Here is a 15,830-nt window from a genome sequence, read left to right on the forward strand (position 1 = left end):
TAAAAAGAAATAAGAAAAGATTTAAAATCCCTTGTAGTGTATTTAATGGGTTATCAGTAGATAAAGTTTGATAATTCATTAGGTATACTACAAGATCATGTTATGCCTTATGGAGGGATAGGGTGTGACATATAAAGTATTATAATTAGATTATAAGACCCTTGTAGTTTTAGCCAATTTAAAGTTTAAATTAATTAGGATAAAAGTGTTAGATTTCAATAGAAAATGTTATTAGTTTATTTCATTTTATAAATAAAATTGATAAGTAGCCTTTGTCACACCCTACTCCTCGTAAGATGTAACATGCTCCCGTAGTACACCTAATGAATTACTGTACTTCACCTACCGGTAACCCATTAAATATACTACAAGGGATTTTAAAACAATTTTCGTTCATTTTTAAATTGGTGGGTAAAATTTTTTTTTTTCAGATTTTAAAAACCTTTATTTAAAGTCCAAACATAAATTAAATTTTTAGATATTTAAAATCTCCGTAATTTTTATAAAAATTTCGGCAGAGTGCCATCTATATTTTAAGTAAACAGTTCTTCAAAACTTGAAAATAAAGACACTCTCAATATTTTTCCCAATCACAACTCCATTATTCAATCTCATTTCACAAATTAACACAAGCAACTCAATACACAGTTTAAATTAAATCAAACATTGAAACCTCTCATTAAGGTAACAAAAATAATATTTACATTCATGGGATCATAAAAAATTTAGTAGTGCAAAACTTTATAAATACATAAAATCTCAAGATAACCTTATAATAATTTGTATTTCATTACAATCCAAAAATCTATTACAAAAGAGTTGGTACAACTGCTCAAAGTAAATTTTATACATATAATTACAGAATTACATCAAAATCTAAAGTACAAGGGTATACCTATGATATACCCGAAGATAGTCTCACTATGCCTTTCAGTAATCTTGCTCAGCAACTTTATATTTTCTTTTCCCTGCGACAGCGTACAAAGCTATCGCTGAGTGGTGAACTCAGTGGTGCACAAACTAATAATTTAAAACTTAATACAAGTTATGCTTGACAATTCATAACAAATAAAAATTTAAAATTTCTAAATTCTTCAAAATTCATAACATTCAAAAATCAATATTTTCATTCATGCAAATTATTCATTTGAATAACATTTTGATCAAATAGTAACTATTTATCTACATTTCTTTTAAATCCCGAAACAATACGAAAATATTTTGAATCACTGACAAATTATTTATTTCAACCACAATTTATCAAACTATGCATAATTTAAAGGGCGTTGCCAACAATTCACACAGTTGAACCCATGACCCAAAATTCAAATAGATGCCATGTTGTACACCACGACATTTCACACTCTCCCAATAACCGAGGCTAAAATGAAGGAACAAAAGACTAGCTAGTATATATGAGTACTCATTCAACCTCTTCCCCAACTGGCAAGCCAGAGAGGAAGGAACTCGCCCCATCTAGTGGAGGAGATATCTCACTAGACAAGCTAATGAGAATTCACAACATATTTTGTCATGTCAACTGTGGTTTCAAATCATATTCAAAACAATTTCTATTTACAAAGTGTTTACAAATCATCAACATATTTAATCCTCATAAATTCATGCTCAAGGTTGGCAACACATCAAACTTAAAATTTACAATCCTCAAAACCATGCAATAAATCCTTAAATGCATAATAAATTTACATTTAATTTATACAATTTCATTCAACAAATTAAAATTCTCAACACAACAAAATTATAAATCATAAAATAAACTTGTTCAAATCAATTTAGAAGTGAAAAGTAACAAAATAGTTAGTTGTGCACAAACCTTACACGAGTCGCCTCTTGGCCTTGACTCGATGTCTCGGGTTCTTTCTCGGTATTCTTTTCCACTGAAACACACAGATTCACAGTGTTTCAGTATCACCATTTATCATAACTCCAAAAATAAATTCAAATCTACTTATACCTAGCTTTAATAAGCTAAACTTGACGTTCTTTAAAATTTGTATTTTGGGGTTACTATTCATGATACTATTCAAGTCAATTTGTTGACTTTCTAAGGCTTAATAGGTATGGGAATTCCAGCTTCACCCACATACCACATTTTGATTACTAAATTTGTTGGTTTTGGTTGTTTACTCAAAATCTAAGTTTTTTAGGCAAATTTGAAAATTTTTAGTTTTGGTACCTTATGTTGCACTGTTCCATTGGTCATTTTTATGTTAGAATTTGGTAAAACTTTCTTTATAGAAAATGTTCCCTATTGTCTTAAATTTATTCTCCTTTTTGAATCACTCCATTTGGAGTTTTGTAGCTCAAGTTATAGCCATTTGAATCATGGCTGCCGGATTGGACTCTACCCAGATTTCTGGGCACTAAACTGGTTCTGGTAGTTTTAGGTCACCAAATTTGGGTGGCCAAATGACTTGGTTAAGGGCATAATTTAGGTTTGTGTTCCTCATGAAAATTTTAGGTCTATATCTCAGCTTTCCACAGGTAAAATTTCAGGTCACTTAGACTTGCCTAGCCCAAGTTATGGCCAAATGAACAAACACTGTTCATGTGGTCATTTTTGTACAGGTCAGATTGCCTAATTCCGGGTTTGGCCAATTTGTTCACTAGGTTTTGGTCACTTTTTGGGCATGATTCATAAATGAAAAATGTGTCATTTTGTGTTTATTTTCATTCCCAATTGTCCTAACACCAATTAGACTTGTAAATTTTCAGTTTTAGTCCCTCAAAGGGACCTTGGTCCTACTGCCTACAGCATGACCCTAAGCAACCCAAATTTGCATTTGGTTCCAACACTTCTAACATACTCCAATTATTCTCAAATGACCATTTCTCATCTCAAACCAAGTCTAACACACCATTTAACACATTCTCACATTTTTCTTCAATTTTTCACATGTTCAAAACCCTAGCTACACCCAAAGTTCAACCTAATGCAATTTAAAGTGTGTATTTATGTTCTACACACCTAATTCACCTCAAATAACCATTTAAAACCATCACACTCATTCATATCAAACCCTAACCCTAGCTGGATGAATTTTATATTTGGTCCCTCAATAATTATTTTGTTATGATTTTAAGTTACTTTCTAAGTTAATTAAACTAAGAACATAGAAATTGAACAAAAGAATTCAAATTTACATACTAACCTTTGTTTGGTTTTCCAATCACTAATTTTCTTCCCCTTTTTCTTCTTTCTTGCTTCTTCAATCTCCTCTTCTAGTTACCCAAACAAAGCATAATCATAATTTAGTGGAATTTTTGGGGGATTTATGGCGTTGATTCAAGCTTTGAAAGCTTGAATTTCATGGCCATTGAGGAAACTAAGGAGGAAAGAGAGAGAGAGGAGAGATGGACGTTTTTTTGTTTTGAAGAAGAAGAATGGATTTTTTTTTCTTTTTATTTTTGTCTTTTAATCTTATAGAAGACCATAAATCAAATTAAATAAATTTTTAATTATAGTATTTATGCATCATGCATGATGTCATGCATGATGTCATCTCTTTTTACTTTTTTCATTTTCTTTTTATTTTTCTATTTATTTTTTCATTAGTTCTTTAATTTAATTTTCGATTCTGAAATTTTTTTTTCTTCGATTTTATTTGACAGTCAGGTCAGGAGTCAGCTCTTGGGGTCAATTGACCAAATTGCCCCTCGTCGGTTCGACTCGGTTTGCAAATAATTCAATATTTCTTCCAGCTCCTTGACCTAATTATTTGATTGGCTTAACAATTCTTTTTCGTGATTTTCTCTTTTTCACTATGTTCGCAATAGTCCTAAGGACCGCGGCGTCACATTTTACGATTCAAAATTTGAGTTTAAATCGACCTCGCAGTCCTTCCCGAGAAGGTCACCCATCGCTGTGACTCTCGGCTCATTTAACTTCTTATGTTCTGTTTTTCTTATTTATACTTAACTAATTGACAATTACTAATTATTTGTGTTCAGGGCTTAACTAGGTGTCTTAAACACAGTTCTAATCCTCTTAATTGTCTGGACCGATACTGGTCACCGGAACAGTGACATATACCAGGCTATGCAAATAAGGGTGTTACAGCCTTAAGGTAACTACCAAAAGGGGAAATAATTGTGTGAATGTTACAAGGAGCTTAATGGGTGTAAGACAGAGATAAACAAGCCATACTCGAAGAGAAGACCCTTTTTTAAGTGCAGCTTGCCATAATGGCAACTATAATTATTTTAAGGTAAGTATACCTAAATTTTCAAAATAACAATTTTGTATGCAATATATAGTAATAATACGATTTCATCAGATTAATAAAAATTAATTTTGTTTACAATTTCAACTCACTTTTTTGTGAAAATTGAATTAAATAAATATTTGGTAAATTAAAATTAATTTTGTTTGTAAAAAATAAAATTTGGCATGTAAATAAATTAAAAAAATTAGCATGATAGAAATAAACTATTTTCGGTTGTAATTATTTGAGCTTTATGTGTTTATTAGAATAAAATACAAGTGTATATAATTTGATTATCTATGACACCCCTTACCCATCTACAGTGTAGCTAAGCAAGACATGCCACACAGTGTGCCGGAGCACCTTATCTTATCTTATTTCAATTTAAGTTCTTAATTTGTTGATTAAAAGGCTTTTGAGTGAAACTCATAACATTTATGTCATTTGTTAAAATATTGATTAATTTAGAAATTACGAAAAATTTTCAGAAAATCCGACAGAATGCCGGCTATAAATTGAAAAAACAGTTCTTCAAAACCTGTTAAAAACACTGCCAATATGTTCATCATATTCTCAACTCGAATAAGCATCAATAAAATTTTAACAATTCTCAATAGTTCTGTTAGTAGTATGCCCTAGAGCATATCATTTAGTATGTATCTTGTACATGTTTTATTAATAAAAATGCAATTTCACCTTTCCGTTTACATATTATATTTATGTGTAATAGAAAAGGTCCATTGATATTTTGTTAGAAATTCTATTCTTAAGTTGTTAAGAATATGAGTGACAGTATTTCTAGCATAAAGTATCATAAATTGGTTCATAATCGAGGATACTTCACACAGGACATGACTTATCCAGAAAGATTGTATTCATATTTGTTCCCAAGGTATTTATATGAGATATAAATAAGATGAAATTGTGAGTCTCATGCCATATAACAAATATGATAGGCACTTATACATGATAAGTAGGCCGAACCAGTGACACTTTTGACAAGCACGTGGAGTTTACTCTTATCAATGCATTGTCATAAATCATATCAGTGCATATAATCTTTAGACCTGAGATAACACAGTTATCTTGTATATAGGTGGTTTGAGTTTGATACTGCATTCATACTTGTACTGTGTATGGGTATATGGGTATGTGTTGGCTCCTACTAGTTATATATGGAGGTAAGTGTTGATCAAGATGGAATCTGTTACCCTAAGTAAATAGGGATAAAATCCTATGTTCATTTAATTATTCTTGATGTTTCAAGTTCCTGGCCAGGACAGATAGATTTAATCAGAAAAGAGTTTCTGATGAGAAAATCTTTTTAATCAAGAATTAGAATTAAAAAAGAACATAATATTCATAGCAAATGGGATTTGACATAAACCATGACTCCAGCTCGAATTGGGATTTTGTAACAGAGAGATTCTAGTGCATGGTAACATATGATTATAGGTTCATTTAAGGTATTCCTTATTACTGATTGCGTGGCCATGGCATGCTATGCTAGGTGTTAACCATGGTCTATGAGGTGCATAAAATGATTTAGAGAAAATTATTTATGGTAAGAAAGGGTTCTGATGATATTAAGGGTTGATGTCATATCTCATTGCCAATTAGTGATGAGCCTAGTGAGTCACACATATACACAAGAAATCACCAAGTTAAATGTGATTTAATTGATTAATTAAAGAGTTTAATTTATTAATTAATTAGCTTTGATTTGCAATTAGATTGCAAAGTCCCTAGCATGGCTTGAAATCAAATCTAGGTTATTGGATGTATAATATAATTTAAATTTATATTTAAAGTGTTTAAATATGAATTTAATTATGAGAAATTAATTAATAGAGATTAATTAATTAATTTATATTTGATGTAAATTGATTAGAAGAGGAGAAATAATTTTTTTGGGTTGAGAACTCAAAATTACAACACAAGGGTAATTTGGTCATTTTACAGGTTGACATGTGGCACCATGAGATGGTGACACATGGCACCATATAAGTTTGCCATTTGTCTTCCTATCATGCAAGGTGATCAAAGTCAAGATTAAATCTAGCTTTGACACTTGGCTTAATGTGATTAGGTCAATTAAAATTAAGATGCAATCAGGTGATAACATGTGGCAAGGGTTTTAAGTGATGACCTAATTATATATTGTGATGTTATGAGAAAATAAAAAAAATTAGCCACTCTTCTTATTTTCTCTTATTGGTGCCGCCACCTCTATGCTCTTCTCCTCTCTTCATATTCTCTCATCAATTCAAAGAGAATGATCCAAGTTCCTTTGAATTAAAATTGCTAGAAATTATTTCTAATGTCCTATATACATCTATAACCTCTCTAAAGGAAAATCCATAATTTCTAATTGGTTGGCAAGGCTTGAGAAGCTGGTTTAGGGGCTGCCATTGGTGATCTTGGTGTAGACAAGCTAGAGGGACATCATTTGGGGTCCTAGGTGCTTCACAAAGGTACCAATCACATCTACAGTGCATCAAAAAGTTAGTGCATATATTCTTATATCAATCTAGGGTTCTAATAAATTAATTTATTAATTCTAAAATCTTAAATGGCAAATGTAGATCCTAATATATATTAAAAGTGTTTTAATATACAATTGAACATTGAAATCAATTAGGTACATAATGAATGTTGCATGATGCATGAGACCCTAGAAGAAAACTTTTGAATTCAATGTTCTAATCTAACAATTTTCATGCTTCCGCTCTGTAACACCCCGAACCTCCGAGTTATGAATAGTACCATTTTTGGTCCGTGACTAATACTATTCAAAGACACATTGAGAACTAAAAATAAATAGAAAATTAATTGAGATAGACACAATAAAAATTCTAGTGAACAAAAAAGCTAAGGACTCATCGGGTATTATGAAAAGAAGGATTATGACCCGATGAGGGGCATTTTGGTCAATTCACCTCAAGAGTTAACTTTTGACCAAAATGTCAATTAAATTAAATGAAATTAATGAATTGAATTATGGGGTAAAAATTGAAGAAAAATTCAAGTAAAAATATGTAAGGAAAAATTTAAGAAATGAAAACTTAAACTTTCATTTCCATTATGACAAAATTAAAATGAAAGACTTATGGGCTTTTGATAGTTAAATTTTATTATTTAATTAAAAGGAAAAATTAAGTGTAAATGTAAGAAAAAAAAAAGGGAATAAAAATTTAAGTTTAATTATCCTTATGACACAATTAAAATTTATAATTTTAATAAGCTAATTTTGGGGATAAATATATATATATATATATATATATATATATATATATATATATATAAATAAGAAGACAAATGTCTTCTTCATTTCTTTTTTTTCATAAGAGGCCACCACCCTCTCCTCTCTCTTCCTCTCTCTCTCTTTTTCTCTTCTTCTTCCACATCTTCCCCTCATTGATTTCCCCTCCCAAGTTTTAATTCCCTTAAATTCCCTTCATAAATTCCATAGCCCACTAAAAGAAAACATCAAAGAGATCTTTGATTGAGAGATTAAAAGCAAGGAGAATAAGAATTGGAAGAAAAGTGAAGTTGGAAAGAAATCAACAAGAGGTAATTTTCTTTTCATGTTAGATTAGTTGTATAAGCTTGGAATGAAGTTGATTTATGATGAAATTTCATAAGAAAATGAAAGAAAACATATATGGAACCTAAACTAGGGTTTTGGCCAAATGGGAGAAAAATTAGGGTTTTGAACATTAGGGTTTAGAGACCAAAAATGTGAAAAAGTGCTAAATGATGTCTTTGACATAGTTTAAGGAAAGAAATGGCCATTTGTGACCTAATTAAGTGTGTTAGAAGTGTTTAAATCAAAGCCAAATTCGGATTGGGTATGAAGCATGACCAAAAGTCAACTTTGAGGGACCAAAAATGAAATTTTATAAGTCCAATTGGTATGAGACCAATTGGGACTGAAAATAGGCACTAAATGACACAATTTTTATTTAGGAAGCATGCCCAAAAAGTGATCAAAACCTAGTGAACAAACTGACCAAACTTGAAAAACTGCAGTATGAACAGTACACATGAACAGTAATCGTGTTTGGGTCATAACTCGAGCTAGCAGGTCAAAATGACCTGAAATTTTACCAGTAGTTAGATGAGATATAGACCTAAAACTTTCATGAAGAACACAAACCCCAATTTTGCCATTATCCCAATCAAATTATTGAGCAAAGTTGAGTTACTGAATCTGCAAAACTGCAGAATTGCCATATGAGCAGTAAAGTTTCAATGGCTATAACTCTCTCTAGAAAACTCTAATTTAGGTGATTCTTGAACTGATGGAAACCTAAGACATAGTAGAATATTTCATATGAAGAATGTTAGGCCAAATTATGAACTTAACTCAATCAAATTGCGAAATGAATTCGGGTCACCGAATCTGCCAGAATCTGGGCACCTAAAATTAACCAAATAACAGTAAAATTTGCAAGGCTATAACTCTCTCTAGAAAACTACGATTTAGGCAATTGCTAAACCGATGGAAACCTAAGACATAGTAGAACATTTCATATGAAGAACATTAGACCAAATTATGGACTTAACTAGGTCAAATTGCTGAACGAAATTGGATCGATAAATCTGCCAGAACAAAATTTGCAGCATGAACAGTGATGTGAACAGTAATGGTTTTTTGGGCATAACTTGAGCTATACAGCTCTGAATTAGGCGATTCGGAAAGGACAATAAATTTAAGACCTAAATGAACAATTTTCATAAAGAACACCTCACCAAATTATGATCGAAACTAAGTACAAATTGGGTTCAAAGATTGGGGTGCCAAGCTGTCCCAAAACCAAAATATTCTAAAATTTTCAAAGCTAACTTGGGATGCATTTGACATGCATGTAATGAGTTCTTGGTAGCAATTGAGATTGGTATTGAGGTATTCTATTTGTGTATTTGCAGTAGAAAAAGAAGTTGGAATGGACAAGGAGAAGTAGGTAACAAGGAAGGAGAATTATTGAAGGTTTGTGCACAACTAACATTTTCTTCGTTTTAAAATTTGTAAATTGCTTGGAATGTGTTAAATTGAATGAGTTTGCTTTGAACAAGTTTACTTTGACTGAAATATGGTTTTTCTCTTGCATTTAAGAAATTTAGGTGTTGCTACCTTTATTTGGATATTATGATGAATTTAAATGTGTTTATTGGTTTATAAATGTGATTGTTGAATGGAAAAATTTTTGGAAACTGTTTTGAAACCACAATTAGCATGATAGTCCCTTTTGGAACTCCCCAGTAGTAACGGCTACTTGGGATTGGTAATTGATATTGATTATGTCTCCCATTAATAACGGTTAGTGGGGTAAGACTATATGAGTACTCATTAGCTAGCTAGCCCTTCCCTCATTAATAACGGTTAGTGAGGTTGAGATTGCTTTGTCGTGGTGTACAACACAGCACTGATCGTGAAATTTTGTGTCATGGCACAGAATGTGTTGATGTTGGCAACACTAATGCTTTGTGAATTGTGATTTATGAAATGTGATTTCTCATTTGAAATGTTATTCCAATAAATGGTTCTTATGAACTTAGAACTATTGTGATGTTTTCATGCTTAAGAAGGATGTGATTTGTTATGCTTGACAAATTGTGTTTTTACCTGAAGTTTTGAAATTTTAGTTGTGCACCACTGAGTGATATACTCAGCGATAGCTTCTTTATGCTGTCGCAGGAAAGGGAAAGGAGAAGGCTGCTGAGTGAGAGACTTGGAAGCAACATTTTAGTTTTGATTGTGGGTATATATAGTAGGTATACCTCTTTAATTTCCTTTGGATATATTTTGTACCTATATGTATGGATGTACGGACATTGAGCAGTTTGTATTTAAAAGCACTGCATTGCTATCACATTTTGAGTTTGTAACTATTTTGTATTTCACTTTGAGACTTATGAAAATGTAACTTTTGCAATATTTATCCTCTTACTATTTCTAATGAATGTTTACATGGATTTTTAACTATTCTCATGCAATTTTCCGCAACAGAATTGATAAGACAAAAAGCTATGATTTGTTTTAAAATCCCTTGTAGCATAACTAATGGGTTATCGGTAGGCGTAGTTCGGTAATTCATTAGGTATGCTACGGGAACATGTCATGCCTTATACAATTTGTTCACCCTAACCTCCTGTCCTAAAGGACTAGTCACTAGCACATCATAATCCAATTTTCAAGGGTGAACAAATTGTATAAGGATTGTCCTTTGGTGATCCAAGGATATACATTCCTGTCAGACTTAATTTACATGCCCTTCCGAGATTATGATATCATCTTGGGCATGGATTGGTTAGCCAGGCATCACGCCATGATCGACTGTAGACTGAAGATAGTCACTTTTGGTCTTCCTGAGTATGCAGACGTAGTGATATACGAGGAGAGGCAGTTATTGCCATCCAACATCATTTCAGCTGCACTTGCTAGAAAGATGATTAGAAAGGGATGTGAAGCTTATCTAGCTCATGTGATAGACACCCAGGTGGGGATTCTAGATCTTAAAGATATTGCTACGGTATGGGATTTTCCGGATGTCTTTCCGGAAGAATTACCGGGATTGCCTCCAGAAAGAGAGGTGCTGTTTGAAATTGAGACTATGCCTAGTGTGGAGCCAATCTCCATCACTCCTTATAGGATGGCACCTGCTGAGTTGAAAGAGTTAAAGGTGCAATTGCAGGAAATTAGATAAGGGTTTCATTCGCCCTAGCGTGTCACCTTGGGGAGCACCAATATTATTTGTGAAGAAGAAGGATGGTACTCTTCGTCTATGCATAGACTACAGACAGTTGAATAAGGTGACCATAAAGAATAGATATCCTCTGCCATGGATCGATGATTTGTTTGATCAGTTGAAGGATGCAACTGTATTCTCCAAAATTGACTTGAGATCAGGCTACTACCAGTTCAGGGTGCAGGAGCAAAGTCTTCCTAAAACTGCCTTTAGGACTCGGTATGGTCACTATGAGTTCTTGGTAATGCCATTCGGGTTGACTAATGCTCCAGCTGCTTTTATGGGCATGATGAACACTATCTTCAGGCCATATTTGGATTAGTTTGTTGTGGTGTTCATTGATGATATTTTGGTGTACTCAAAGAATGCAGAGGAACACGACAAGCACTTGAGGATAGTATTGTAGACTTTGAGGGAGAAGCAGTTGTATGCCAAACTGTCGAAATGTGAGTTTTGGCTAAAGGAGATTTCATTTTTGGGGCATATTGTATCTGCAGAGGGTATCCAGGTGGATCCTAGCAAAGTAGAAGCCATTCTTAATTGGAAGCCACCTAGAAATGTCACGGAAGTTCGGAGTTTCCTTGGTTTAGCTGGGTATTATCGAAGGTTTGTGAAGGGATTCTCCATGCTAGCATCTCCACTGACCAAGCTACTTAGGAAGGATGTAAAATTTCAATGGACGGATCGATGCTAGGAAAGTTTTGATGAGTTAAAGAGGCATTTAACTGAAGCTCCAGTCTTAACCTTACCCACTTTGGGTAAGGAGTATACCATATACAATGATGCTTCTCATAACGGATTAGGCTGTGTGTTGATACAAGATCGAAACGTCATTGCCTATGCTTCACGCCAGCTTAAACCGCATGAGAGGAATTATCCTACACATGACTTGGAGCTAGCAGCCATTGTCTTTGCCTTGAAGATCTGGAGACATTACTTGTATGGGGAGAGATGTTATATATACACAGATCATAAAAGTTTGAAGTACTTGGGCACACAAAAGGAGTTAAATTTGAGGCAAAGGAAATGGTTAGAGCTAATAAAAGATTATGATTGTTTGATAGATTATCAGCCTAGAAAAGCTAATGTTGTAGCTAATGCTTTAAGTCACAAGACTATGGCTGGTTTGAGGGTTTCTCCTTTGTCCATGGTGCATGAATTAAGGGCATTGCATGCTAATTTGGAGATTAATGAAGATGGGCAGGTGGTAGCTACTTGGCAAGTGAAGCCAATGCTGGCAGAACAAATTAAAGCAGTTGCACAGAAGGATGATAAGTATGTGAAGTTGATGGAAGAGGCTCAGGATGGTAAGAAACCAGAATTATCAGTAAATGATGAGAGCTTGTTGTTATATAAGGGCAGAATGTGCATTCCTGAGAATGTTGAACTGAGGTAGACCATTTTAAAAGAAGCACATGATTCACCTTTTGCAATGCACCCTGGTGGAACCAAAATGTATAGAAGTGTGAAAGAGCACTATTGGTGGAGAGGAATGAAGAAAGACATTGCAGAATATGTTGCCAAATGCCTAACTTGTCAGCAAGTAAAGGTAGAACACCAAGTGCCTGCAGGGTTGCTACAGCCATTGCCAATTCCCGAGTGGAAATGGGAAAGAATCACTATGGATTTCGTGACAAGACTTTCACGTACACAAAAGAATCATGATGCAGTTTGGGTTATTGTTGATAGATTGACCAAGTCTGCACACTTTTTGCCAGTGAGAATGGATTACAGCCTGGAAAGATTGGCCAAACTGTACATTGATGATGTTGTGAGGTTACATGGAGTGCCAGCGTCTATTGTGTCGGACAGAGACCCAAGGTTTACTTCTAGATTCTGGGGTAGTCTCCAAAAAGCCCTAGGAACTAGATTGGACTTCAGTACAGCATTCCATCCACAGACAGACGGCCAATCCAAAAGGATCATTCAGATTTTAGAGGATATGCTTCGGGCTTGTGTGATTGAGTTTGAATGGAGTTGGGGCACACACTTGCCTTTAATTGAATTTGCCTACAACAACAGTTATCAGTCAAGCATCGGAATGCCTCCATACGAAGCACTTTATGGCAAGAAGTGTAAAACTCCCTTGTGTTGGGATGAAGTGGGTGAGAGGAAGTTGATTGGTCCAGAATTAGTGCAACAGACAGAAGAAAAGGTTAAGCTCATTAGAGACAGACTCAAAGTTGCAACGGATAGACAAAAGTCCTACATTGACCTAAAGAGAAGAGATATTCGGTATAGTGTGGGTGACAAGGTGTTCTTGAAAGTTTCCCCATGGAAGAGGATCATGAGGTTTGGTAGAAAGGGGAAACTAAGTCCTCGCTTCATTGGGCCGTATGAGGTTCTGGAAAGAGTGGATCCATTGGCATATAGACTTGCATTAACTCCAGAGTTGGAAAAGATTCATAATATCTTCCATGTCTCCATGTTGAGGAGGTACAGATCAGACCCCTCTCACATTTTGCCAATAGAGGAGATTGAGGTGAATTCAGACCTGACATATGATGAAGAGCCCATAAAGATCTTGGCACATGAGGTGAAGCAGCTGAGGAAAAAACAGATACCTCTAGTCAAAGTGCTGTGGAACCATCATTCAGGCTAGGAGGCTACATGGGAGCGTGAGGAGGACATGAGGAGACAGCACCCACAGCTATTCAGAGACTGAGACTAGGTAAATTTCGAGGACGAAATTTATTTTTAAGGAGGGGAGAATTGTAACACCCCGAACCTCCGAGTTATGAATAGTACCATTTTTGGTCCGTGACTAATACTATTCAAAGACACCTTGAGGACTAAAAATAAATAGAAAATTAATTGAGATGGACACAATAAAAATTCTAGTGAACAAAAAAGCTGAGGACTCATCGGGTATTATAAAAAGAAGGATTATGACCCGATGAGGGGCATTTTGGTCAATTCACCTCAAGAGTTAACTTTTGACCAAAATGTCAATTAAATTAAATGAAATTAATGAATTGAATTATGGGGTAAAAATTGAAGAAAAATTCAAGTGAAAATATGTAAGGAAACATTTAAGAAATGAAAACTTAAACTTTCATTTCCATCATGACAAAATTAAAATGAAAGACTTATGGGCTTTTGATAGTTAAATTTAATTATTTAATTAAAAGGAAAAATTAAGTGTAAATGTAAAAAAAAAAAAAGGGAATAAAAATTTAAGTTTAATTATCCTTATGACACAATTAAAATTTATAATTTTAATAAGCTAATTTTGGGGATACATATATATATATATATATATATATATATATATATATATATATATATATATATATATATATATATATATATATAAGAAGAATATATATATATAAATAAGAAGACAAATGTCTTCTTCATTTCTTTTTTTTCATAAGAGGCCACCACCCTCTCCTCTCTCTTCCTCTCTCTCTCTCTCTCTCTCTCTTTTTCTCTTCTTCTTCCACTTCTTCCCCTCATTGATTTCCCCTCCCAAGTTTTAATTCCCTTAAATTCCCTTCATAAATTCTATAGCCCACTAAAAGAAAACATCAAAGAGATCTTTGATTGAGAGATTAAAAGCAAGGAGAACAAGAATTGGAAGAAAAGTGAAGTTGGAAAGAAATCAACAAGTGGTAATTTTCTTTTCATGTTAGATTAGTTGTATAAGCTTGGAATGAAGTTAATTTATGATGAAATTTCATAAGAAAATGAAAGAAAACATATGTGGAACCTAAACTAGGGTTTTGGCCAAATGGGAGAAAAATTAGGGTTTTGAACATTAGGGTTTAGAGACCAAAAATGTGAAGAAGTGCTAAATGATGTCTTTGACATAGTTTAAGGAAAGAAATGGCCATTTTTGACCTAATTAAGTGTGTTAGAAGTGTTTAAATCAAAGCCAAATTCGGATTGGGTATGAAGCATGACCAAAAGTCAACTTTGAGGGACCAAAAATGAAATTTTACAAGTCCAATTGGTATGGGACCAATTGGGACTGAAAATAGGCACTAAATGACACAATTTTCATTTAGGAAGCATGCTCAAAAAGTGACCAAAACCTAGTGAACAAACTGACCAAACTTGAAAAACTACTGTATGAACAGTACACATGAACAGTAATCGTGTTTGGGTCATAACTCGATCCAGGTAGGTCAAAATGACCTGAAATTTTACCAGTAGTTAGATGAGATATAGACCTAAAACTTTCATGAAGAATATAAACCCAAATTATGCCATTAACCCAATCAAATTATTGAGCAAAGTTGAGTTACTGAATCTGCAAAACTGCAGAATTGCCATATGAGCAGTAAAGTTTCAATGGCTATAACTCTCTCTAGAAAACTCTAATTTAGGTGATTCTTGAACCGATGAAAACCTAAGATATAGTAGAATATTTCATATGGAGAATATTAGGCCAAATTATGAACTTAACTCATTCAAATTGCGAAACAAATTCGGGTCACCGAATCTGCCAGAATCTGGGCATCTAAAATTAACCAAATGAACAGTAAACTTTGCAAGGCTATAACTCTATCTAGAAAACTCTGATTTAGGCGATTCTTAAACCGATGGAAACCTAAGACATAGTAGAACATTTCATATGCAGAACATTTGTCACACCCTACCCCTCTGTAAGGCATGACATGATCCCGTAGTATACCTAATGAATTATCAACTCCGTCTGCTGATAACCCATTAAATACACTACAAGGGATTTTAAAAACTTTTCTTACTTCTTTCACAGTGGTGAGCACTATTTACAGGTGTTAAAAACTTTTGTGAACTGAAGTGATAGAATTGACACATTTGAATTATTTGGAATTTCTGTAAAAATTTTGGCAGAGTGCCCTCTGTATTTTGGATAAAACAGTTC

This window comes from Hevea brasiliensis, chromosome 2, assembly GCF_030052815.1.
Source record: "Hevea brasiliensis isolate MT/VB/25A 57/8 chromosome 2, ASM3005281v1, whole genome shotgun sequence".
NCBI classification, from domain to species: domain Eukaryota; kingdom Viridiplantae; phylum Streptophyta; class Magnoliopsida; order Malpighiales; family Euphorbiaceae; genus Hevea; species Hevea brasiliensis.